Genomic DNA, 27,310 nt, shown 5'->3' on the forward strand with positions numbered 1-27,310 from the left:
ATCTTCTTTATCTACTCATTGATTAGTGAACACTTGGGCTGGTTCCACAATATGGCTATTGTAAATAATGCTGCTATAAACATCAGGGTACATGTATCCCTTTGAATTAGTATTTTTATATTCTTTGGGTAAATACCTAGTAGTGTGATTGCTGGATCATAGGGTAGTTCTATTTTTAACTTTTTGAGGAAACTCCATACTGTTTTCCAGAGTGGCTGCAGCAGTTTGCAATTCCACCAACAGTGCAAGAGGGTTTCTTTTTCTCCATATCTTCGCCAACACCTGTTATTTCTTGTGTGGTTGATTTTGGCTATTTTGACAGGTGTGAGTTGATATCTCATTGTAGTTTTGATTTGCATTTCCCTGATAAGTGATGTTGAACATCTTCTCATGTGTCTGTTGGCCATTGATAATGTCTTCTTTGAGAAATGTCTATTCATGTCTTCTGCCCATTTTATAATTGGATTATTTGGATTTTGGGTGTTCAGTTTCATAAGTTCTTTAAATATTTTGGATACATATATATCAGATATGTCATTTACAGATATCTCCTCCATGCCACAGGTTGCTGTTTAGTTTTTATTGTCTCCTTCAGTATGCAAAAGCTTTTTATTTTGATGTAGTCCCAATAGATTTTGTTTTTGTTTTTAAAGATTTGAGAGAGAGCATGTGCATGAGTTGGGGGAGGGGCAGAAGGAGAGAATCTTCAAGCAGACTCCCCTCTGAGCATGGAGGCGACACAGGACTCAATCTCATTTCTGAGCTGAAACTAAGAGTCAGACACTTAATGAACTGAGCCCCCCAGATGCCCCTATTTTTGCTTTTGTTTAATCCATTTTGAGTTTATTTTTGTGCATGGTGAAAAAGAATGGCCAGTTTCATTCTTTTGCATGTAGCTGTCCAGTTTTCCCAACACCATTTGTTGAAGAGACTGTCTTTTTCCCACTGGATATTCTTTCCTGTTTTGTCAATTGTTAATTGACCATATAATTATGGGTTTATTTCTGGGTTTTCTATTCTGTTCTATTGATCTACGTGTCTATCTTGTGCCAGTACCGTACAGTTTTGATCACTACCATTTTGAAATATAACTTGATATCCAGAATTGTGATGTGTCCAGCTTTGTTTTTCTTTCCCAAAGTCGCTTTGGATTTTCAGGGTCTTTTGGGGTTCCATACAAATTTTAGGATTGTTTGTTCCAGTTCTGTGAAAAATGCTGGTAATATTTTGATAGGGATTGCATTAAATGTGTAGATTGTTTTGGGTAGTATAGACATTTTAACAATATTTGTTCTTCCAATCCATGAGCATGGAATGTCTTTCCATTTCTTGCTGTCATCTTCAGTTTCTTTTACAAGTGTTTTATAGTTTTCAGAATACAGGTCTTTCACCATTTTGGTTAGGTTTACTCCTAGGTATCTTATTATTTTTGGTGCAGTTGTAAATGGGATTGATTCCTTAATTGTCTTTCTGCCACTTCATTATATTAGTATATAGAAATGCAATAAGTTTCTGTACATTGATTTTTGTATCCTGCAACTTTACTGGATTAGTTTATCAGTTCCAGCAGTTTTGGGTGGAGTCTTTCAGGTTTTCTACATACAGTATCATGTCCTCTGCAAATAGTGAAAGTCTGACTTTCTTCCTTGCTGATTTGGATGCCTTTTCTTTCTTTTTATTGTCTGGTTGCTGTAGCTAGTACTTCCAGTACTGTGTTGAGTAAAAGTGGTGAGAGTGGAAATCTCTGTCTTATTCTTGACAGTAGAGAAAAAGTGCTCAGTTTTTCTCCATTTAGGATGATATTAGCTGTAGGTTTTTCATATATGGCTTTTCTTATACGGAGATATTTTCCCTCCAAGCCTACTTTTGTTGAGGGTTTTTATCATGAATGGATATTGTACTTTGTCAAATGCTTTTTCTGCATCTATTGAAATGATCGTGTGTTCTTAATGTGATGTATCATGTTGACTGATTTGTGAATACTGAACCATCCTTGCAACCCAGGAATGAAACCTACTTGATCATAGTGAATGATTTTTTTAATGTATTGTTGGATTCAGTTTACTACTATTTTGTTGAGGATTTTTGCAGCTATGTTTATCAGAGATATTGGCCTGCAGTGCTCTTTTTTTGTGGTGTCTTTATCTGGCTTTGATATCAGGGTAATGCAAGCCTCATAGAAGAAATTTGGATGTTTTCCTTTCTTTCCTATTTTTTGGAATAGTTTGAGAAGAACAGGTATTAACTCTTCTTTAAATGTTTGGTAGAATTCATCTGTGATGCTATCTGGTCCCGGACTTTTGTGTGATGGGAGTTCTTTGATTACCGATTCAATTTCTTTGCTAGTTATCAATCTGTTCAAATTTTCTATTTCTTCATGTTTCAGTTTTGGTAATTTGTTTCTAGAAAGTTATCCATTTCTTCTAGGTGTCCAATTTTTTGGCATATAGTTTTTCATAATATTCTCTTATAATTGTTTTTATTTCTGTGGCATTGTTACTCCTCCTCTCTCATTTGTGATTTTATTTATTTGGGTTCTTTTCTATTTTTTTTTTTTTTAATGTCTGGCTAGAGGTTTATCAATTTTATTAATTTTTTCAAAGAACCAGCTCCTGATTTCATTCATCTATTATTTTTTTAGTTTCTATCTCATTTATTTATGCTCTAATCTTTGTTATTTCCTTCCTTCTGCTGTTTTTAGGTCTTGTTTGCTGTAGCTTTTCTAGCATTATTAAGGTTAGATTGCTGGAGATTTTTCTTGCTTCTTGAGGTAGGCCTGTATTGCTATATAGTTCCCTCTTAGAACCGCTTTGCTACATCCCAAAGGTTTTGGACCACTGTGTTTTCATTTCCATTTTTTTCAGGTATTTTTTATTTCTTCTTTTATTTCCTGGCTGTCCCATTCATTCTTTAGTCACATATTATTTAACCTCCATGTATTTGTGATTTTTCCAGATTTTTTTTTTTTTTGTGGTTGACTTCTGGTTTCATAGCATTGTGGTCATAAAAGATGCATGGTACGACTTCCATCTTCTTGAGTTTGTTGAGGCCTGTTTTGCGGCCTACTATGTGATCTATTCTGGAGAATGTTCCATGTGCACTTGAAAAGAATGTGTATTCTACTGTTTTAGGATAGAATGTTCTGAACAGATCTGTTGAATCCATCTGTTCCAGTGTGTCATTCAAAACCACTGTTTTCTTGCCGATTTTCTGTTTAGATGATCTGTCCAGTAATGTAATTGGGGTGTTAAAGTCCCTACACTGATTGTATTGATTAGTTCCTTTATGTGTGCTATTGCTTTATGCCTTTGGATACTCCCATGTTGGGTACAAAAATATTTACAATTATTGTATTTTCTTGTTGGATTGGCCACTTTATTATATAGTGCCCTTGTCTCTTTTTACAGTCTTTGTTTTAAAGTCTAGTTTGTGCAATATAAGAATTGCTACTGCAGATTTCTTTTGACACCCATTTGCATGGTAGATGTTTTCCATCCCCTTTTAATCTGCAGGTGTCTTTAGATCTAAAATGAGTCTCTTATAGGTGGCATGTAAATGGGTCTTTTTTTTTTTAAGCCATTCTGACACCCTACGTCTTTTGATTGGAGTGTTTTGTCCATTTACATTCAAAGTAATTATTGATAGATATGTACTTATTGCCATTTTGTTACCTGTTTTGTGGTTGCCTCTGGAGATTTTGTCTGATCCTTTCTTATCTTTCTCTCTTTCATGGTTTGCTGATTTTCTTTAGTGATATGTTTGCATTTCTTTCTCTTTATTCTTTGCATATTAGATTTTGATTTGTGGTTACCATTAGGTTTGTATATAATATCTTCTGCATATAGCAGTCTACATTAAGTTGATGGTCATTTAAGTTTGAACCCAGTCTTTACTCCTGTCCTCCCCACGTTTTAGGTATATGTGGTCATATTTTACATTTATTTTGTGAGTTCCTTGGCTGATTTTTTTAAAAGAACTATTCATTTTTACTGATTTTGTGTTTCCTACCTTCATACTGTCACTTTTGGTCTTTCTTTTCCACTCAGTGTCCTCTTTAGTATTTCTTGTAGGGCTGGTTTAGTGGTCTTGAACTCCTTTAATTTGTGTTTGTCTGAAATTGTTTATTTCTCCTTCTCTTTTGAATGTAAGCCTTGCGGGATAGAATATTCTTGGCAGATTTTTCCCACTCAGCACTTTGAATATATCATGCCAGCCCTTTCCGACTTGGAGAGTTTCTGCTGAGATATCTGCTGATGGCCTTCTGGGTTTTCCCTTATAAGTAACTGTCTTCTTTTGTCTTGCTGCTTTTAAGACTTTTTCTGTATTATTATATTTGTCCAGTTTAATTACAATATGCCTTCGTGTGGATCTGCTTTTGTTGAGGGTTCTCTATGATTCCTGGATCTGGATCTGTCCTCCCCCGGATTAGAGGTGTTTTCAGCTATTATTTATTTAAATAAGTTTTCTGCCCCCCTTTCTCTCTCTTCTTCTTCTGGGACTCCTATAATACAAACGTTATTACATTTGATGGAGTCACTGAGTTCCCTAAGTCTATTCCTGTTTTGTATAATTTTTCTCTCATTTGGTCAGCTTCATTACTTTCCATTAGTCTTCTAGGTCATTAATTCATTCCTCTGCTTCTTCCAGCCTGCTATTCATTGCACCAAGTGTGTTTTTAATCTCATTTATTGCACTCTTCATCTCTGATCATTTAACTTTTTTTATCTCTGTGGTAAGGTTCTCAATGATGTCTTCCATTCTTTTCTCAAGTCCAGTGAGTATCCTTATGATCACTGCTTTAAATTCTCCATCAGGCATGTTACTTATATCTATTTCTCTTAGATCTCTGGCCATGGCCTTAAATTATTCTTTCATTTAGGATAAATTCCTCTGTCTTCTCATCTTGTCTAAGTCTCTACCTGCTTCTCTGTTTTAGAAAAGCCAGTTATGTCTCCTGCCTCTAAAAGTAATAGCCTTATGAAGAAGGGGACATGTAGTGACTAGGGCCTGTTGCCTCAGGGAGTGTCTCTGCTATGTGCTGCATGCACTCTGCTGTTGTGTCCTGGTTGCTCTGTCCTTCAGGCCAGTCATCTACAGAGGCTCTCCTTGCCTGCTGTGGCAGTGTTTGGTCCCTGGCCTGAATGTGGCTAGTTTTAAATAGGGTGCTCTGGTCTGCTTGTGAAATGAGACCTGTCACCACCTCCACTGTAACTGAGGCCCAACAAAACTCTGGTAGGGAGATGTGGGGTGGGCTGGAGTTTGTGCTGGTGTTCTGGCAGAGGGTCCCACTGTGCTGGGACTGAGGAGACTATGACAGAGAAGGGCAGTTCCACTGGAGCACAGGAGGGTGGGGCTTAGTGTAAGCAAGTTAGGCAGCCAGTATCCATGCTGTGCTGGTTCCCACAGATGACCCCTTGCTTATGCTGAGGGGCGGGGAAGGGAAATGGCCTCTCCATGAACACTGACTCTCAGGGACACACTCTGAAAGAGCAAATATCCCCACTGTGTGCCCCAGGCACTCTCCAGATCACTATTTCTACACTGTAGTCTCCAAGTTGTTGCCTGCCTTCTAAGAGCAGCCCAAATGCATCTGGACTCTCCCAGAGCCCAGCCTCCTGACACTTAAAACTTCAGGCTTTAAGCCCCTCTGGTTGTAAGAATGCACAAAATTCAGTCCCTCTTACTTTCCAAGCCAGTAGCTGTGGGGAAACATTCTCCTTGTGTGTTCCCCTGTGTGTTCTTCTCTCTCTCACCCTTGTCCATGACCATGGCTCCCTCATCTCCACAGCAGCCAGGATCCGTTTCTCCACTAAAGGACATCTCTGCATTTCCTACCTTCTCTGATGGGCCTCTGCTCTACTTTCAGTTGTGGAATTTGTTCTGCCAGTCTTTAGGTCGATTCTTGGGGTATTTAGGATGATTTGATAGTTATCTAGTTGTATTCATGGGACGAGGCAAACCTAGGGTCCTCCTACTCTGCCACCATCCCCCTCCCCATCAAGATTGTTTTCCTAATTTCTCCAATAGTTTGTTATTAATGTAAAGAAACCCAACAGATTGAGGGGGCGGAGCAAGATGGCAGAGGAGTAGGAGACCTGGATTTCATCTGGTCTCAGGAATTCAGCTGGATAGGGATCAAACCATTCTGAACACCTACAAACTCAACAGGAGATTGAAGAAAAGAATAGCAACAACTCTCTGAACAGAAAAGCGACCACTTTCTGGAAGGTAGGACGTGCGGAGAAGTGAATCTGAGGCCATATTCAGGAGGATAGACGGAGGGGGAGGGGGCCTCCGTCAGCCGCTTCTGGCAAGTGATAGAACCGCGGAGCACAAAATCGGAACTTACAGAAGTCAGCTCCGCTGAGGGACGTCGCTCCAGTGGCTAAGTGGGGGGTGCAACCCTCGCGGGACAGTGTAGTCTCAGAACCCTCAGTATCAGAGTGGGGAAGCCGGCTGCAGAGATGGAGCCAAGGCACGGGCTCTCAGCTCAGGGTTGCCATAAGCCATGATCCACGGCACAGTCGGCCCACTGCTCCTCCAGCAGGGACCCAACAAGCGGCAGATCCGGGGAGACTCTCCTTCCTCCCCCGGGAGGAGTGGCCCAGGAGCGCACCACAGGGATCTGCTGGGTTTGGAGACTCCACACCGAGTCGGGTGCCAGAGATAGAAACGCTGGGTAACAGGCTGGGTGAGCACGGAGTGCGGCCGGAGACTGGGGAGACGGGAGTGATTGACTGCTTTTCTCTGGGGGCATACTGAGGAGCGGGCCCCGAGTTCTCAGCTCCTCTGGGGCAGAGAGTGGGAGGCCACCATTTTCACTCTCATCCTCCAAAGCTGTACGGAAAGCATGCAGGGAAACAAAAGCTCCTGAGAGCAAACCTGAGCAGATTACTTAGCCTGGAGCAGGCAAGGGCGGGGCAATTCCGCCTCCGGCAAAGACATTTGGGAACCACGGCAACAGGCTCCTCCCCCAGAAGATCAACAAGAACAGCCAGCCAAGACCAAGTTTACCAATCAATGAGAACAGCAGAACGCCAGCACTAGGGGAATACAGCACATAGAATTCATGGCTTTTTTACCATGATTCCTTAGTCTTTCAAAGTTAATTTTTTTTAACTTTTTTCTTTTTTTTGAATTTTTCTTTTTCCCTTTTTCAACCAACATCTTATCAATCCCTTTTTTAAAAGACATTTTTATTTTTTATTTTTAGAGTCATATTCTATCCCTTCATAGTAGTTACCCTTATTTTTGGCATATATACATAAGTTGTTCTCTCTTTAAAATTTTGAGATACAGTTTCTTCTAACAGATCAAAATATACCCTAAATCTCTAGTGTATGGCTTTGTTTGAGTCTCCTGCCTGATCACATTCTCTCCCTTTTTTTTTTCTTTTTTTTTTTAAATCCTCTTCTTTTTTCAAACTTCTTATCAATTCCCTTTATAAAATTTTTTGAAATTTTCATCTATACAGTCATATTCCATCCCTTCATTGTATTAAGCCTTATTTTTGTACATATATAAGTTTTTCTTTCTTTAAAATTTTTGGAGGCAATTTCTTCTAACAGACCAAAATACGCCCAAAATCTAGTGTGTGGCACTGATCTATGCACCTGCCTTATCATATTTGATCATATTCTGATTTTTTTGTTTTGTTCTGTTTTTGTTTGTTTTTATCTTTTTCTTTTCCTTTTTTTTTTTCTTTTTTCTGTCTTTCCCTTTCTTTTCCCCTGGTTTCAGGTCTTTTCTGATTTGTTTAGAATATATTTTCTGGGGATGTTGTTACCCTGTTAGCATTTTGTTCTCTCATTCATCTATGCTCCTCTGGACAAAATAACAAGATGGAAAAAATCACCTCAACAAAAAGAACAAGAGGCAGTACCGACTGCCAGGGACCTACTCAATACGGACATTAGTATGATGTTGTAACTAGAGTTCAGAATGATGATTTTAAAGATACTAGCTGGGCTTGAAAAAAGCATGGAAGTTATTAGAGAAACACTTTCTGGAGAAATAAAAGAACTAAAATCTAACCAAGTCGAAATCAAAAAGGCTATTAATGAGATGCAATCAAAAATGGGAGCTCTAACTGCTAGGATAAATGAGGCAGAAGAGAGAATCAGCGATACAGAAGACCAAATGATGGAAAATAAAGAAGCTGAGAAAAAGAGAGATAAACAACTACTGGATCATGAGGGCAGAATTCGAGAGATAAGCGATACCATAAGAAGAAACAACATTAGAATAATTGGGATCCCAGAAGAAAAAGAAAGAGAGAGGGAGGCAGAAGGTATAGTGGAACAAATTATAGCAGAGAACTTCCCTAATTTGGGGAAGGAAACAGCCATCAAAATCCAGGAGGCACAGAGAACCCCTCTCAAAATCAATAAAAATAGGTCAACACCCTAACATCTAATAGTAAAACTTACAAGTCTCAGAGACAAAGAGAAAATCCTGAAAGCAGCTCAGGAGAAGAGATCTGTAACCTACAATGGTAGAAACATTCGATTGGCAACAGACTTATCCACAGAGACCTGGCAGGCCAGAAAGGCCTGGCAGGATATATTCAGAGCACTACATGAGAAAAATATGCAGCCAAGAATACTATATCCAGCTAGGCTGTCATTGAAAATAGAAGGAGAGATAAAAAGCTTCCAAGACAAACAAAAACTAAAGGAATTTGCAAACACAAAACCAGCCCTGCAAGAAATATTGAAAGGGGTCCTCTAAGCAAAGAGAGAGCCTAAAAGCAACATAGACCAGAAAGGAACAGAGACAATATGCAGTAACAGTCACCTTACAGGCAATACAATGGCACTAAATTCATATCTTTCAATAGTTACCCTGAATGTAAATGGGCTAAATGCCCCAGTCAAAAGACACAGGCTATCAGATTGGATAAAAAAAAACAAGACCCATCGATATGCTGTCTGCAAGAGACTCATTTTAGACCCAAAGACACCCCCAGATTGAAAGTGAAGGGGTGGAAAACAATTTACCATGCTAATGGACACCAAAAGAAAGCTGGGGTGGCAATCTTTATATCAGACAAATTAGATTTTAAACCAAAGACTGTAATAAGAGATGAGGAAGGACACTATATCCTACTTAAAGGGTCTATCCAACGAGAAGATCTAACAATTGTAAATATCTATGCCCCTAACATGGGAGTAGCCACTTATATAAGCCAATTAATAACAAAAGCAAAGAAACACATCGACAACAATACATTAATAGTGGGGGACTTTAACACACCCCTCACTGAAATGGACAGATCATCTAAGCAAAAGATCAACAAGGAAATAAAGACTTTAAATGACACACTGGACCCAATGGACTTCACAGATATATTCAGAACATTCCATCCCAAAGCAACGGAATACACATTCTTCTGTAGTGCCCATGGAACATTCTCCAGAATAGATCACATCCTAGGTCACAAATCAGGTCTCAACCAGTACCAAAAGATTGGGATCATTCCCTGCCTATTTCCAGACCACAATGCTTTGAAACTAGAACTCAGTCACAAGAGGAAAGTCGGAAAGAACTCAAATACATGGAGGCTAAAGAGCATCCTACTAAAGAATGAATGGGTCAACCAGGAAATTAAAGAAGAATTTTAAAAATTCATGGAAACCAATGAAAATGAAAACACAACTGTTCAAAATCTTTGGGATGCAGGAAAGGCAGTCCTATGAGGAAAGTATATAGCAATACAAGCCTTTCTCAAGAAACAAGAAAGGTCTCAAATATACAACCTAACCCTACACCTAAAGGAGCTGGAGAAAGAACAGCAAATAAAGCCTAAACCCAGCAGGAGAAGAGAAATAATAAAGAGCAGAGCAGAAATCAATGAAATAGAAACCAAAAGAACAGTAGAACAGATCAACAAAACTAGGAGCTGGTTCTTTGAAAGAATTAACAAGACTGATAACCCCTGGCCAGACTTATCAAAAAGAAAAGAGAAATGACCCAAATCAACAAAATCATGAATGAAAGAGGAGAGATCACAACCAACACCAAAGAAATACAAACAATTATAAGAACATATTATGAGCAACTCTATGCCAGCAAATTAGATAACCTGGAAGAAATGGATGCATTCTTAGAGATGTATCAACTACCAAAACTGAACCAGGAAGAAATAGAAAACCTGAACAGACCTATAACCACTAAGGAAATTGAAGCAGTCATCAAAAATCTCCCAAGAAAAGCCCAGAGCCAGATGGCTTCCCAGGGGAATTCTACCGAACATTTAAAGAAGAATTAATACCTATTTTTCTGAAACTGTTCCAAAAAATACAAATGGAAAGAAAACTTCCAAACTCGTTTTATGAGGCCACCATTACCTTGATCCCAAAACCAGACAAAGACTCAATAAAAAGGAGAATTACAGACCAATATCCTTGATGAACATGGATGCAAAAATTCTTACCAAAATACTAGCCAATAGGATCCAACAGTACATTAAAAGGATTATTCACCACGACCAAGTGGGATTTATCCCTGGGCTGCAAGGTTGGTTCAACATCTGCAAATCAATCAACGTGATACAATACATTAACAAAAGAAAGAACAAGAATCATATGATCCTCTCAATAGATGCAGAAAAAGCATTTGACAAAGTACAGCATCCTTTCTTGATCAAAACTCTTCAGACTATAGGCATAGAGGGTACGTATCTCAATATCATAAAAGCCATCTATGAAAAACCCACAGTGAATATCATTCTCAATGGGGAAAAACTGAGAGCTTTCCCCCTAAGGTCAGGAATGCGGCAGGGATGTCCACTATCACCACTGCTATTCAACATAGTATTAGAAGTCCTAGTCACAGCAATCAGACAACATAAAGAAATAAAAGGGATCCAAATCAGCAAAGAAGAAGTCAAACTCTCACTCTTTGCAGATGATATGATACTTTATGTGGAAAACCCAAAAGACTCTACCCCAAAACTGCTAGAACTCATACAGGAATTCAGTAAAGTGGCAGGATATAAAATCAATGCACAGAAATCAGTGGCATTCCTATACACCAACAACAAGACAGAAGAAAGAGAAATTAAGGAGTCAATCCCATTTACAATTGCACCCAAAACCATAAGATACCTAGGAATAAATCTAACCAAAGAGGCAAAGGATATGTACTCAGAAAACTATAAAATACTCATGAAAGAAATGGAGGAAGACACAAAGAAATGGAAAAACGTTCCATGCTCATGGATTCGAAGAACAAATATTGTGAAGATGTCAATGCTACCTAGAGCAATCTACACATTCAATGCAATCCCCATCAAAATACCATCCACTTTTTTCAAAGAAATGGAACAAATCATCCTAAAATTTGTATGGAACCAGAAAAGACCCCGAATAGCCAGAGGAATGTTGAAAAAGAAAAACAAAGCTGGCGGCATCACAATTCCGGACTTCCAGCTCTATTACAAAGCTGTCATCATCAAGACAGTATGGTACTGGCACAAAAACAGACACATAGATCCATGGAACAGAATAGAGAGCCCAGAAATGGACCCTCAACTCTATGGAAAACTAATCTTCAACAAAGCAGGAACGAATGTCCAATGGAAAAAAGACAGTCTCTTCAACAAATGGTGTTGGGAAAATTGGACAGCCACATGCAGAAGAATGAAACTAGACCATTTTCTTACACCACACACAAAAATAGACTCAAAATAGTTGAAAGACCTCAATGTGGAGACAGGAGTCCATCAAAATCCTAAAGGAGAACACAGGCAGCAACCTCTTCGACCTCAGCCGCAGCAACTTCTTCCTAGAAACATCGCCAAAGGCAAGGGAAGCCAGGGCAAAAATGAACTATTGGGACCTCATCAAGATAAAAAGCTTTTGCACAGCAAAAGAAACAGTCAACAAAACCAAAAGAAAACCAACAGAATGGGAGAAGATATTTGCAAATGACATATCAGATAAAGGCCTAGTATCCAAAATTTATAAAGAACTTATTAAACTCAACACCCAAAAAACAAAAGATCCAATCAAGAATTGGGCAGAAGACATGAACACACATTTTTCCAAAGAAGACATCCAAATGGCCAACAGATACATGAAAAAGTGCTCAACATCGCTTGGCATCAGGGAAATCCAAATCAAAACCTCAATGAGATACCACCTCACACCAGTCAGAATGGCTAAAATTAACAGGTCAGGAAACGACAGATGTTGGCGGGGATGCAGAGAAAGGGGAACCGTCCTACACTGTTGGTGGGAATGCAAGCTGGTGCAGCCACTCTGGAAAACAGTATGGAGGTTCCTCAAAAAGTTGAAAATAGAGCTACCCTATGACCCAGCAATTGCACTTTGGGTATTTACCCCAAAGATACAAAGGTCGGGATCCGAAGGGGTACGTGCACCCCAGTGTTTATAGCAGCAATGTCCACAATAGCCAAACTGTGGAAAGAGCCAAGATGTCCATCGACAGATGAATGGATAAAGAAGAAGTGATATAGATATACAATGGAATATTATGCAGCCATCAAAAGGAATGAGATCTTGCCATTTGCAATGACGTGGATGGAATGGGAGGGTGTTATGCTGAGTGAAATAAGTCAATCAGAGAAAGACATGTATCATATGACCTCACTGATATGAGGAATTCTTAATCTCAGGAAACAAACTGAGGGTTGCTGGAGTGGTGGGGGCTGGGAGGGATGGGGTGGCTGGGTGATAGACATTGGGGAGGGTATGTGCTATGGTGAGCACTGTGAAGTGTGCAAGACTGTTGAATCACAGACCTGTACCTCTGAAACAAATAGTACAATATATGTTAAAAAAAAAAAAAAAGAAGAAGAAGAAGATAGCAGGAGGGGAAGAATGAAGGGGGGCATATCGGAGGGGGAGACAAACCATGAGAGACGATGGACTCTGAAAAACAAACTGAGGGTTCTAGAGAGGAGGGGGGTGGGAGGATGGGTTAGCCTGATGATGGGTATTAAAGAGGGCACGTTCTGCATGGAGCACTGGGTGTTATAGACAAACAATGAATCATGGAACACTGCAACAAAAACTAATGATATAATGTATGGTGATTAACATAACAATAAAAAATTAAAAAAAAAAAAGAAACCCAACCGATTTTTGTGTGTTGATTTTGTATCCTACAACTTTACTGAATTTATTATTTCCAACAATTTTCTGATGGGGTCTTTAGGATTTTCTCTATATGTCATCTTAAAATATTGAGAGTTTTACTTCTTTTCAATTTAGATGACCTTTCTGTTGCCTAATTGCTCTGACTTCCAGTACTATGTTGAATAAAAGTGGCAAGAGTGGACATCGTTGTCTTGCTCCTTAAACACTTTCAGCTTTTCACTGTTGAATATGTTAGCTGTAGGCTTGTCATATATGACCTTGATTATTTTGAGGCACAGTCCCTCTGTACCTGCTTTGTTGAGCGTTATCATAAATGGTTGTTGAATTTTGTCAAATGCTTCTTCTACATCATTGAGATCATTTTTTCTTTAATTTTTGTATTTTGTATTGTTGATGTGGTGTATCACATTGACTGATTTGCAGATGTTGAACCATCCTTCCATCCCCAGAATAAACTCCACTTGATCATGGTGAATGATCATTTTAATGTATTTTTGAATTCAGTTTACTAATATTTTGTTGAGGATTTTTGGCATTTTTGTTCATCAGGGATAGTGACCTGATTTTTTTGTTTTGTGTTGGTCACATCTTGTCTGGTGTTGGTATCAGAGTAATGAGTAATGCTGGCCTCATTAAATGTGTTTGGAGAGCTTCACCTCTTTTATTTTTTGGAAGAATTTAAGGATTAGTATTAACACATCTTTGAATGTTTGGTAGAATTCACTAGTGAAGTTATCCCTGGACTTTTTTTTGTTGGGAGGTTTTTGATTATGGATTCAATCTCCTTGCTAGTAATTGGTCTGTTCAGATTTTGTATTTCATCATGATTCAGTCTTGGTAGGTCATATGCATCTAAGAGTTTATTCATTTCTTCTAGGTTGTCCAATTTGTTGCATGTAATTGCTCATAATAGGCTTATGGTCATTTGTATGTCTGTGATATCAGTTGTAATGTCTCTCTTTTCACACACAAAAAATAAAAACTAAAACAAAAAAAAACAGGTCTTGGTTTCCTTAACCTTTCAGTCTCTATTCTATTTACTTCTTCTCTAATTTTTGTTGTTTCCTTCCTTCTACTAGGCTTTGTTTACTTTGTTTACTCTTTTTCTAGTTCCTTGAGATATAAAGTTAGGTTGTTTGAGGTGAGCCTTCTCACTATAAACTACCACCTTAGAACCGCTTATGCTGCATCCCATAAATTTTGGTATGTTGTATTTCCATTTCTTTGAAAGTATTTTTATTTCTCTTTTGATTTCTTCTTTGACCCATTGGCTATTCAGTACCATATTGTTTAATCTCCACGTATTTGTGATTTTTCTAGTCTTCTTTGTGTAATTTCTAGTGTCATACCACTGTGGTTGGAAAAGATGCTTGATAGAATTTCAATTCTCTTATATTTATTAAGAATTGTTTTGGCCTATCATATGCTCTCTCTTGGAAAATGTTCCATGTGCACTTAAGAATGTGTATTCTGTTGCTTTTGGATGGAATTCTGTGTAAGTATCTGTTAAGTTCATCTGGTCTAACAGGTCAGTGAAGGTCAATGTTTCCTTATTGATTTTCTGACTGAATGATTTATCCATTGATGTAATTGGGGTATTAAAGTCCCCTAAAATTATAGTATTGCTGTCCATTTCTCTCTTTGGATCTGTTACTATTAGCTTTATGTATTTAGGTGCTCCCATGTTGGGTGCATAGGTTATAAATATTTGAATATTCACAAATGTTCTATCCTCTTGTTGGACTGACCCCTTTATCACTATATAATGACTTTGTCTCCAATCACAGTCTGTTTTAAAGTCTATTGTCTGATATAAATATAGCTACTTCAGCTTTCTTTTGGTTTCCATTTGCATGAAATATTTTTCCATCCCTTCACTTTTGGTCCGTATGCCCTTATATGTAAAGTGTGTCTCTTATAGCCAACATATAGATGGCTGTTTTTTAATCCATTCAGCCACTCTGTCTTTTGACTGAAGAATGTATTCCATTTACATTTAAAGTAATTGATAGATATGTGCTTCTTTCCATTTTGTTTTGTAGCGCCTTTTGTAGTTCCTCTCTGTTCTTCTCCTGCTTTCTTCCTTTGTGACTTAATGACTTTCTTCAGTTGTATGCTTATATTTCTTTTTGGGTTTTACTATAGGTTGCTTTGTGGTTACAGAACTTATTTCAAGTTGGCCTGTCAGTGTCCCAAAGGGGAGTGTGTCCCTCAGGATTCTGAGGCAACAGTTTTTAAAACATGCGAACATATACTGGGGCTGCAAGCATAAGCCCCACTGGCCACCAGAGCCAGGTGATCTGGAGGCACCTCCTTGGTGACAATCCCAAAAATCATGGCTCCAGACAAGTGTAGAAGCTCATTTCTGTGAAATATCAGCCAGCTGGAGCAACGTAGAGAGAAGTGCACCAAGAGGACATCCACATTCCTTGAGAGCAGCTCGGTAGGCCACTAAATTTGTGCCACACCTAAAGCCAGCCCCTCAGTCCAAAGCTTCAGGACAAGCAAAGTGGTGTCCTTTATAGAAAGACTGGGGGTGTTGCCTCAGTCTGCTATCTGTGCAGTGCCCTGAGGGTGGTAGCCTGCGAAAAACTAACTGATTACTACAGTCCTGTGGGACCCAGAAATGCAAGCCCCTTCAGCCACCAGAGCCAGACAATCAAGGGGCATCACCTGGGCATTAGCTACAAAAACTGGCCCCCAGATGCATGTAAAGCTCAGGAGCATGGCAGAGGATGAGCATGAAGATAGTACCCACCCTCCAAAGTGTCTGGAAAACATTACAGTCAGCTTCTAGAAGCATGTATAATTAGAAGTCTGTCCCTCAGGCCACCCATCATGATGGTTAGCTAAGAGGCTTCCTTCACAGAAGGCCAAGCTCCTGAATCTGTTGCCTCTTGTTGTACCCTGGGGGTGGTAGCTGTTTAAGAAGTCTTTCTCACTTGGTTACAGTCCTGTGGGATTCATTCCAAAGCCAGACTATGTATAGGTATCCCCTGGAAGCAGTCACAAAAATCAGGATTTCAGACAGAGATGAGCTCCTTTCTAGAGGAGACTAGTTATAGTCCCATGTGCCCAGGAACGTGTGTTTCCCTGGCCTCCAGAGCCAGGCAATCAAAAGGTATCTTCAAGGCAGCAACAACCAAAATTGGGCACCAGACATACGTAAAAGTTCTGGGAGATACTGGTGTTCTGGAACACAGCAAAGAGAGAGCACAAATATGGTACCTACCAGTCTCTGTCCCCAAAGAATATTCCAGCAGGCTCCTAGTTGTGTGGGCTAAATTAGATGCCACCCCTCAGGCCAATGCTTTAATATAAGCAGGTGAGCCTCCTTTACTTTAAGTCTGGGCATGATTGGCTACCTCTGAGTTGGGCCCTGGGGCAGTGGAGTCTGCACCTGAGCCCCTAAAGAGGGGTTGCTCAGATCACTACCATCTTGAGTGTCCCAGGACAAAGTTAAATGTTATAGGGCTCATCTCTCAGGTTTAGGTCCTAAAAGTTAAGGTGACCAATGTGAGGTTTGTGCAGGGGGTGGGATTTACAAGGAGATTGTGTCCCAACCTCTCTTACCCACTTCGATGTGGTTTTCTTCCCATTTGCTGGTTATGTAGTGGTCACTTAATTTTTAGGTTTTAAGGGAAATTGTTCTAGATGTAGCTATAGACTCAGTGTATCCATGGGAGGAGGTGAATTTGGGAACTCTCTATATTGCCATCTTGAACCATAACTTTTTTTTTTTTCCCCCAAATAATTCTATTTCTCAAAAGGGGTCCTACAGCTTTATAACCACAGTTCAGATGTGGCCCTGAAGAGACATGGTGAGGTCAGCCTGGCAGTCCCTTCACCATATCATCAACACTGAGCTCATGTTTGGCTGTGTCCTGTGCAGGCTATGGGCATCCCCGAACAGCGAGGCAGGCAGCAGATGTACTGGGGAGGAGTGGTACCGCTCTCTCAAGATTCACAGAACATGGCAAGGTCATCTGATTGAAATATCAGTAAATCATCCCGTACCATTTGGTTTCCTTTAAATATAGTTACAATACAGTAGGGTTCTGGTCCAGGAGCAGTCCAGGTGGTGCTACCACCACCACCATCCCCCCACCCCCTGCGCGCTAGGCCCTGGCAATTAGGCACACATAGCACAGGTAGATAAGAACCCAGAGGGGTGGTGTTACCAGAGCATCTGAGTTCGTGGACACGCTCCCTAATCCTGTTTGTGGGCATTCTCCAAACCAAGCTGAAATCTGCTCGAATCCCTCTGTCTCACCCCTGCCCCAAGACCCAGCCAGCAGCCAGATGGAGGCAGAGAAGATTGGCTAAGAGTATCCTGGTTCAAGATGGGTGGACAGGTCTTCCACCTGCAACAGAACAGTGACTGTGGGTAAGGGCCTCTGGGGCTCGTGCCAGGGGAGGCAGCAGCTGAGGTCAGCCGCTCTGCAGCCTGAACAGCCCGCGGGCCTGCAGGGGAGCCAGGGCGGACCTGCACGGGCAGCAGGTGCAGCTGGGGCTCAGCACAGGCGCCTGCAAGCGTGACCATGCGCTGCCCGCAAGAAATGAAGCCGCATTCACTTTGTCTGCTTTTCAATCTGCTCAAAGCAAGAGGGGCATTTTTAACAGTTTCCCTGAGTGGGTCTTTTGAGTGTCAAAAAAGGTTTGCTTTCCCAGTATAAAAGAGGAAAATTACACACATAGTAAAAATATTGGAGAGACTATTTCTTCATAGAAACCCTCAGGGACTGCTTTGGGGTGGGAGAGAGAGGAGGAGGATCTGAGGAGGTCATTTGCTGGGCAGTGGCCAGCTCACACCAATCTTCTCAGGCCCGGCCATGACTTGCCTGGCCTCTGGATGGGCCAATGGGCCAAATGCAGACCCTGTGTGGAAGCAAAGAGCAATTTGGTATCAAAATCCTATTATCTGAAGTACTCAAGGCTTTGACAGATTTCTACCTTTGGTGGAAATGAAAAGGGGGACCTGAGGGTGGAATGGAGACGTTAGGAAAAGAGCCAGCTAGAAAAATCCTAGGGCCCTATGCTGTCAGGGCTGGGGCAGACATATTGTCTTGGGAACTGTGTGTCTAGAATAGTGGGGATTTCTCTCAACACACCAGACTTTACCCCCCTCTGACATCAGTGCTAGTCCACAACAGGAGAACATGCTTATACACCGCAGTCTCCTATGGATGACTTTAGCCAAACTGTGCTGGCAGGTGGGGCTACCTTTCTGCTGCTCTTTCTTCCCACCCCACATCGTCCACAGGGTGCTCTACAGCCTACAGCTCTGCAGGGCTTCCGTCATACTAGCCCTTATTCAAAGCTTCCCATCTTCCATTCCAAGGTTTCCAAATATTCAATAATTTAGGTACCATCCTTCATGACTTTTAACATTTTCAGTTATCACTGATGCTGTTATATTCTGAATGTTTTCCTTTAACTGACTAGCTTTAACTTAAATACACGCATTTTTAATGGAAACCTTTCATCACTACTAAATGGAAACCAGTGTCACTTGCAAGCAATAGAAGAGAATAGGAAATACTGGAGTATAACAATAAAAAAGCATTCATTCAGGGCCCCCCTGCCAAAAGCCATCATGCTAACATCTACGATACTATATTACTCTTTGGGAAGTGTTCTTCCTGTCTGGGCTTACTTGAGCCAACTAGCTAATCTCATCAATTTATTTGAGGGGAGAGATATCCCTCAGTTTTATCTAGTATCCTTCCCAGATAACAGCAGCATATTCCTGGATACCTTCATGGTAATCCAGTGGAGAAAAGTAGAAAAGTGAAAATCCTCCGAATTGAAACACTTAGCCCCTGTGACTGCTAACCCTCTTCCTCTCTTCTCTAAGCTTTACCCTTGAAGACTGAGGAATGAGTGGGTGGGTGGGTGAGTGGGTGGGTGAGTGGGTGGGTGAGTGGGTGGGTGAGTGGGTGGGTGAGTGGGTGGGTGAGTGAATGAATAAGTGAATGAATAAGTGAATGAATAAGTGAATGAATAAGTGAATGAATAAGTGAATAGGTGAATGAATAAGTGAATAGGTGAATGAATAAGTGAATAGGTGAATGAATGAACATATCTTACTGAGCAGAGTCATTGGGAAATACATTTTTGGACTATATAAGTTTCTGTTAAGTCCATTTACAAGTAAGGACTCTGGCTATGCAACCCACCCATAAATATTGGGCTTTTCATTTCTTCTGCAAGTATTTACAGAATTCAAATGACGATTCAGGCCTGGTGCCCAAGATCTCACTAGAAATTCAAGAAGAACTCCTGGCTTAGCAGAGGAATAACCAGACTTAGGGAATTCCAAACAACCCCTTGAGTTTTGTCAAGCCTTATGACCTTCATAGGTGGAAATAAAAGACTATTCCAAGGTTCAATTAATGTGCAATCTTAAGATCTGAAATTCAAGTCTCCAGCCCAGAGCCTGGCTTCCTGCTACAACGGTAGTCAACACACGGATACCAAGAAGAGCCTGTCCCTGCTCTGAGCATCCAGACCCTGTCAGGGGCAGGGGTATCTGCCTGATGGATTGCTCACTGTCAGAAAAGGTGGCTGCACACATGGATGAGATACACAAGGTGGCTCGTAAAACTTATGAGCCATGTTCTGTGCTGTGACCTGGATGAGGGATGGTTCAGCTTCAGTGGAGGGATAATTAAAAACAATTAAGTGTTACTGGAGAGATGGCAGAATTCAGCTCTGACTTCAGGGGTGTGCAAACCTGCTCTGGGAGAGGGCCAGGAGCCTAAGGCCTACACCTCATTTATTTAAGAAAAACAAAACCACCAACGTCACCAAGAACAACAACAACAGACTGTTGAGCCGTGGCGACCCTGTATACTGGCCAGTTGATGTCACCCACAGGGCTTCGTCCAATGGGGTCTGAAAAGCACTGTTGCCCTCCTGTGCTTCCCAAGATGGTGGACGGTCTGCCTGTTAGATGCACACTGTGGGGTGCCTTCACTATGTTCCCAGACAATCCCTACACAAAAGCAGAAAGAGCCAGTCACACCCATCACCTCATTCCTTTGTCTATTTCTTGGCCCTCAGCTTAAGGAGAAGGGTCCAAGGAAAAGGCAGAAGAAAGTGGTCTGGAGAAGAAAGAGCAGGAGACAGTATTTAAGGACGGAGATAGGAACACGAGAAACATGGGGTTCTGGGGGAGAAGGTGGAACAGAGCCAGGAGAATCCTGCAAAAGCAAGGAGAGGTTTCTGCTTTCTTATCAGACCAAGAGGAACAATACATTGCCTTGGTTTCTTAGGAAACTGGGGCTACTGCTACTCAGAAGGTGGTTGCAGGTACCTAGTAGGTGGTCAATAAATGATAGTCATTCTAACAATCATTTATAATAACCATTTTGTTGCTCTTAATATTACAACCTACTTGATAGATTTGAGTCCCTCTGTTAACTATAGGCTTTTTCCTGAGAGGGGTGGGTAATAATAATTGTTATCATGCCAGAATGATATAAAGAAGTGGAAGGCCTGGATTAAAATTAAATAGACCAAAAATTTTGTAGAAAGCATGAAACTAGGGATTCCGGATATCTGGGCTCTTCACTGCTTGCATCCCCAAAGGAAAACAAGAACAAAGTTTTTATATAGGTGGTGTTAGTTATTTTCATCACCACCTGCTTAGAGTTTAAGGGGGGGTGTATATTACACGTTGTATTCCTTATGACTAAGGAAGGCAAAAATGTATCCAGCCCCACCCCAGACACTTAAAAGAACTTCAAAAAAAAACTGTCAACAGAGAATAGAAGCTTTGTCTTACAAGCACAAATGAATTTCTTTCTAAAATAAACAGGAGTAGTCTTACAAGGGGAAAGTACATACTATGAATCGTATATGAATCTGTGAGAATACCTATGGGGCCATATGTAAGGCAAAGGAAAGCCTGTGAGAGTAGATGGGTCTGTGTCTATAGACTGAAGGAAAAATCCAGAAATAAAGTCACTTCTATGAATTTCTTTTTAATCTTGAAGAAAAAAAAAAAAGCACAATACAATTGGATCAGGAATCCATTAACTACCAAGCCCTCCTAACTTCACCTAAATATTTCTCCTGTTCATCCATTTCTCTTTCTTCTTTTGCTGCCAACATGTTCCAAAAAGGTGCAATCAATTCTTTTACGTCCCACCATGAATCCTTCCTAACTGGTCTCTCAACATTCATTCTTATTTCCCTTTCAACCCATTTCCCACATGCCTGTTGGAGTCATAAAGTAAAACTTAAAACCCAGTCCTCACACACTTGATTAAAGTCCTTTTCAGACACATCATTCACAAGGCGCTGCAGGATCCAGGCTCCATCTACCTTATCAGCTTCGTCATCCCCCCTCTGCCCAACACCCACGGGGCTGGATCTGGATGCCGGACCTGCGTGAGACCACCCCACTGGACCTGGATCTCTCTCCATTTCCCTGTTCCCTTTCACCTAAACTCACTTCAGCAAGGAAGCCCTCCTGACCTTCCAGCCCTGGTCAGGTCCTTCTAAAGGCACCTTGTACTTCTCTATTCACAGCATGTATCCCAATTTAAAATAATTATAAAATTAATATTTTAATGTCTATTTTCTCCTGATAAGATAAAGGACCTATTAGGGCTGGAATGGTGTTTGTCTTATCACAATTTCCCCAGAGCCTAGAAAAGGGTCAGGTACATAGTAATAGTCACTATTTATTGAGTGCTTAGTATGTGCTAGAAATAGTTTTAAGAACTTATATGTATTAACTATAGTAACCCTCATAAAGCCCTATGGGTTAGATATCACTCTGATCCCTGTTTTATATTTGAAAAATACCTAAGCACAGGGATTATAAGAAATTGATCAAAGGTCATATAGCTTTGAGTGTTAGACCTGGAACTGAAACCCAAACAGATTGACTTAAAACCTCTCTTAATTATAATTCCACATTACCACAGAGTTGGCATTCCATAAGTATTTGTTAAATTGATTTGTCTGTTTGGCAAAAGATCTTTATCAAGCAAGTTTGCAATATTTTTAAAAGCTAAAAATTTATGAACCCTCTTTGCCAAAAAGTGGACCTATGGTTACAAACAGGAGCACATATGCCCTCACACAGATTCCATTTTGCCTTCAATTGCAGGGAGTATATAAACTTGAGGCAGATTTTTAGATAAAAAGGAGCTCAAAGTAAAAATTTCTGGTCTAGATTAATACATGGTGACAGCGTCTCTTAGACCAATGCTGGTCAAAATTTTATAGGAAAATTATTGACAGGTTGACTCAACAGATGAACTTGTTAAAAACACAGATTCGGATTCAGGAAGCTGGAGTTGGAGCCTGAGATTCAGCCCTTTTCTAACAAGCTCCTAAGTTCGGCCACTTCTACCGGCCCACAGACCACACGTTGAGTAGGGAGGTCAGAGACAATCTCTCAAATAACAATTTGAGACTTTTGAGAACATTGGGGAGTAGTTAATTTGAAATTGAGCTCCCTGGTGAGTACCTGTAATCCAAACTCTCAGTAACATTAATTGAAGAGATTCATTTGCTTTAGTCACTAGATTTTTCAGAAACACCAGAACATGACTGGGTTTCTTGCTGTATGGGAAGACCTCAGCAGCTTTGCATAGAAGTGGGCTTCGTGAGACTCTGCACACACAGCCAACATTGTCCATAAGAAGCATTTGGATTTGCTTGAATACTTGAGTACATAGTAGAGGCCCAAGTGTTTTCTGCCATTAAGATAGGGTTTTCAAACTATTCTTTGGCAGCTACAACCATTCTTCATATTCAATCATTGATGGATACCAAATCAATAAAATAAATTGAAAAGAACAAGGCAAGAATGTCCTCTCACCACTCCTTTTAAACACTGTACTCAAAGTCCTAGCTAACGCAATAAGACAAGAAAAGGAAGTAAACTGACAACACCAAATGCTGGTGAGGATGTGAAACTACAGAAACTCTCATTCATCACCGGTGAGAACGTGAAATGGTACAGCCTCCTTTTTTCTTTTTAAAACCACCTCCACCCATTTCACTCCCACCCCTTCCTTGTCTATGGCAACCACCAATCTGTTCTTGGAGTTCAAGGTTTCATTTTATTTTTTAAAGACAATATTAACTTTTCAAGTGACTGCTAGAAATTGCAGGGAACAGACAACTGCAGCTTCCTGGTAAAGCAAAGGAAAGGAGAAAGGAGGGGGGGAAGAAACCTCGGGAGACAGCTTGGAAATTTATTACAAAACTAAGCCATACAATCCAGCAAATTGTGTTCCTTGGTATTTACCCAAAGGGGTTGAAAACTCATGTCCACACAAAAACCTGCACACTGATATTCATAACACTTTTATGTATGATGGCCAAAACTTGGAAGCAATCAAGATGCCCTTCATTAGGTGAGTGGCTAAACTGCGGTATATGCAGACAGTGGAAGGTTATTCAGTGCCAAAAAGAAATGAGCTATCAACTCATGAAAAGACATGGAAGAGCCTTAAATTCATAGAACTAAGTGAAAGAAGCTAATCTGAAAAGGTAACATAATGTAGGATTCCAACTATAGGACATTGTGGAAAAAGCAAAACTACAGAGATAGTAAAAAGATCAGTGGTTTCCAGGGGTTCGGAGGGGTGGGGATGAGCAGGCAGACACAGGGTTTTAAGACCAAGAAAGTACTCTTTATACTATAATGGTGGATACAGGTCATCATATATTTGTTTAAACCCATAGAATGCACATCAAGAGTGAACCATTACGTAAACTATGGTTTTGAAGTGATTATGATGCGTCAATGCAGTTCACCAATTGCGATGAATGTACCACTCTGGTGGGGATGTGGATCATGGGGGGGGGGGGCTCTGTCTGTGTGGGGGCAGAGAATACATGGGAAATCTCTATACCTTCCCCTCAATTTTGCTATGAACCTAAAACAAATCTTACAAATAAATTGAAAAATAAAATCACTTTTAGGGAAGGGGATTAAGAGATACAAACTACAAATAAGTCATGGGGATGAAAAGTACAGCATAGGGAATATGGTCAATAATATTGTAATAATTTTGTATGGTGACAGATGGCAACTACACTTATCATGGTGAGCACTGTGTAATGTATTGAATTGTCAAATCCTAGGTTGTATACCTGAAACTAATATAATGTTGTAGGTCAACCATACTTCAATTAAAAAAAAAAAGACCTCCCCACTCAGCCACGTTGATAGCTCTGGGGTGCCTCTTGAAAAACTCTCTCAAGCGCACGTGAACTTCCTTGAAAAACACTGCTAAATCACATGGAATGAAGGATTGGAATTCTGCATTACCAGTAGGTCACTTCCATAGTTGGTTTCTAAATGTTTGGCTTGGGGTGCCAATGCATTCACTTCAGGAATCGAAGAGTTAAAGGACTCTAGCTGGAAAGGTCCTTCCTCCTCCAAGATTTACATCTGCTATTCTAGAAGTGTATGATCCTATTCTTTTCTAACTTAATTAGGGCCGGGAGTTTAAATACAGCATCAAACATTTTGATATTTGTCCATCCTTCCATCTCCCTGGGTAAAGAGGCTGTTTTGTTTAGGGGGCTCCCCTGTGCCACAAGTCACTGGTAATGAGTCTGATAATTATACTCTTGCTGCTAAGAACCTAGACCTGCCCATTCTTTCCCCCTCTTTCAATTCTGATGTGTGGTTTGGGGTTTTCACTTTTTTTGGTGGGGGTTTTTTTGAGACAATATTAACTTTTCACATAACTGCTAAGAATTGCAAGGAGCAGACAGCTGCAGCTCCAAGTTGTGAAACAAAGGAAAGGAGGCAAAAGAGGAGGAAAAAGCTCGACTGCTGAGGCTGGGTTTTTTGTTTTTTTTTTTTAAAGGAGGGAGAAAAAGATTTTGTATTTCATAACAGAGAGCATTACGATGATGTAGCCACACACAATGAAAACCTTGTGTTTTATTAAAATGAAAAAGCTTGCTCAAGGCCTCCATTACTCATTTCCGGATGGAATGGCAAAATTTCAAGTTTGAAAAGACTCAAGTAGCTACAATCAAACTTTCTCTGGTAGCAGCTGATAACACAGCACTTTCCAGAAATCCATTTTGTAGATTGTGCAGCTCAGCTCTTTTCAGGACCCGGAGGCTGAGCTCTGCACAAAAGGGGTGGCAGCAGAGAAAGCCTAGAAATACTTTGGGCTAGAAGAGTCTTCCCCGCTGTTGTAGGATGAGAACTAATTGGGGGGGGGGGGTGCTGGGTCAGTGCATATAGACGTAACTACCATAACGCAAAGGTCAGTGTTTCACTACCCCCACCCTCCACTCAAAAAAAAAAGGAGGGCAGAACCGCCCCAAAGCCTACTTACCCACCTCGTTTTCCCCATCAACCCAAGGGCCAGCGCTCAGAGATGCAGAGGAAGACGTCAGGTAGCAAACAGCAAACCTCATGCCAGTTCCTCCTTTAAGTTGGAGAACAGGCACCTGGTCTTCATTAACATTGCTGCTGTACTTAATGCGTTGCAGGTGTGAAAGTGTGTGGCTGAAATCTGACAAAACACCTGTCTTTTGTGGCACCATTAGATCTGCCTAGTGTGGGACACGACCCCCTCGGGTGTGCTTTCTCCTGCCTTGAAAGCCACAGTAAGCATTGTCCTGTAATTACAAAATCAGAGTCATCATTGCTGGGAAGAATTCCTTAACAAATTATACCTAATTAGTCTGAAATTACCTTTAATTCATGGTGAAACCATAGGCTTAACTGTGTTCTATAACACCTTCCTTTTTATCTTTATGCAAATATGATTATACACTATCAAACTGGCACCACCAGGCATAAAAAACAGCTGCAGCTAGTTCTTTGGTTACTAAATGGGAACTGGACGGGTGCCATTGATTATGTTTTCTGGAATGCTGCATCAAAAAAATAATAATAATATCAGCCAGTTCCTTCCCTGCGAACTCCAGTCTTCTTCCCCGCCCACGGGATCCTAATTGAAAGCTGTGAGATTGATGTCCCTTGCCCAACCCCCCACCTCCTCACCACATTTACTGCAGACACATGTGTACATCTTGCTGCCACCCAATCTTTTAGGATGTCATTAAGTGTCAAAACATGTCTCATTTTATTTCTGATCACGGCATCTTATCAGATGGCTTCTTCAGTTCTCATTCCCATATCGGAGCTTCAGGAACCTTTTGATTCAACACTCTTTGGTTCATGTTCTTTGGTTTCAAAGATGACTTGCATAGGAAGCATTTACCTAAGAGCTTTACATACACTCCTTGTTTAATCCTGGCTACAAACCTAGGCGCTAGAACTACTGTTATCCAAAGATTTTGCATAAGAGGAAACTGAGGCAGAAAGAGCCTTGCGTGAAGTCAGCCGGCCAGAAGAGACAAAGCCCAGATTCTGATTCAAGCCATCTGTCTCTGGTTTGCTCTTACCCACTCCAGTACGCACCCCCAGTGATGCCCATGGTCCCTCTGACCAACACTGATCACTTCCAATACTCCTATAACACTTCTGAACATACCATTGCAGGAATTTTTTTCCAGTTAGTTGGCATGTGATGGTGTAAAGTGTCATTCTTATCAGAAGAAGAAATCATGGCTAGCTCCTCACTTAGTTCCATACAATTAGTGTAATAATCATATTTCCTTCTCCACACCTGATGAAAACATTTTCAGAACCAAAGCCATGTTTTCAGTTTCTATCAAAACCAAAAAATGCTGGGTGTTATCACTGGTACTGGTGTGTGTGTGTGTGTGTGTGTGTGTGTGTGTGTCTTTTAACTGGATTACACGTGGGTAACTTTTGCTCTAGTATGAAGAATTTTTGAGATTCTTTCTCAAAAGAAGCCAGAGTTCAATTCCTCAGAAAGCAATCAAAAAAATACAAAATGCTTCTTTAGATGTTTAAGGTCTGCTTCTTCTTCCTCCATGTTCTGGATAATTCCTTGGAAAGTTAGCATTGGCTTTCAAACAGTCATTCCCATCCTGACAGACCATCGTATTCCTGACTTCAACCCGACCCCAGGTTCTCTGAAGATTGTTAACTTTAAAAAAAGAAACTCAGACCACATCTAGGTTATTTTCCAGCAAGCTATGCTCTTGCAAGTAAAAAAAAAAAAGAGAGAGAGATTAATTTCTTGAACAATTTCAGGCATGGTATGCAAAGCCAAACACATATCAGGTGCAGACATTGTACCAGGCAGCTCCAT

General features: G+C 40.6%; 1 long non-coding RNA gene across 2 annotated transcripts in view; it reads right to left on the reverse strand.

Annotated features, from left to right (window-relative positions):
- Positions 1-25,986, reverse strand: part of LOC144380103 (uncharacterized) — a 57,914-nt gene extending 31,928 nt beyond the window's left edge. The window contains exons 1-3 of one of the 2 annotated variants that reach the window (XR_013443915.1): positions 25,819-25,986; positions 25,457-25,742; positions 17,882-18,002 (exon numbers count right to left, since the gene is read on the reverse strand). This is a non-coding gene — a long non-coding RNA (uncharacterized LOC144380103). Of the gene's footprint in view, positions 1-17,881; positions 18,003-25,456; positions 25,743-25,818 lie in introns of those variants that run through there. The other variant, XR_013443914.1, reaches the window with a different exon arrangement.
- Positions 25,987-27,310: the final 1,324 nt, after the last annotated feature.

Source organism: Halichoerus grypus, chromosome 14 (assembly GCF_964656455.1).
Source record: "Halichoerus grypus chromosome 14, mHalGry1.hap1.1, whole genome shotgun sequence".
Lineage (NCBI taxonomy): Eukaryota > Metazoa > Chordata > Mammalia > Carnivora > Phocidae > Halichoerus > Halichoerus grypus.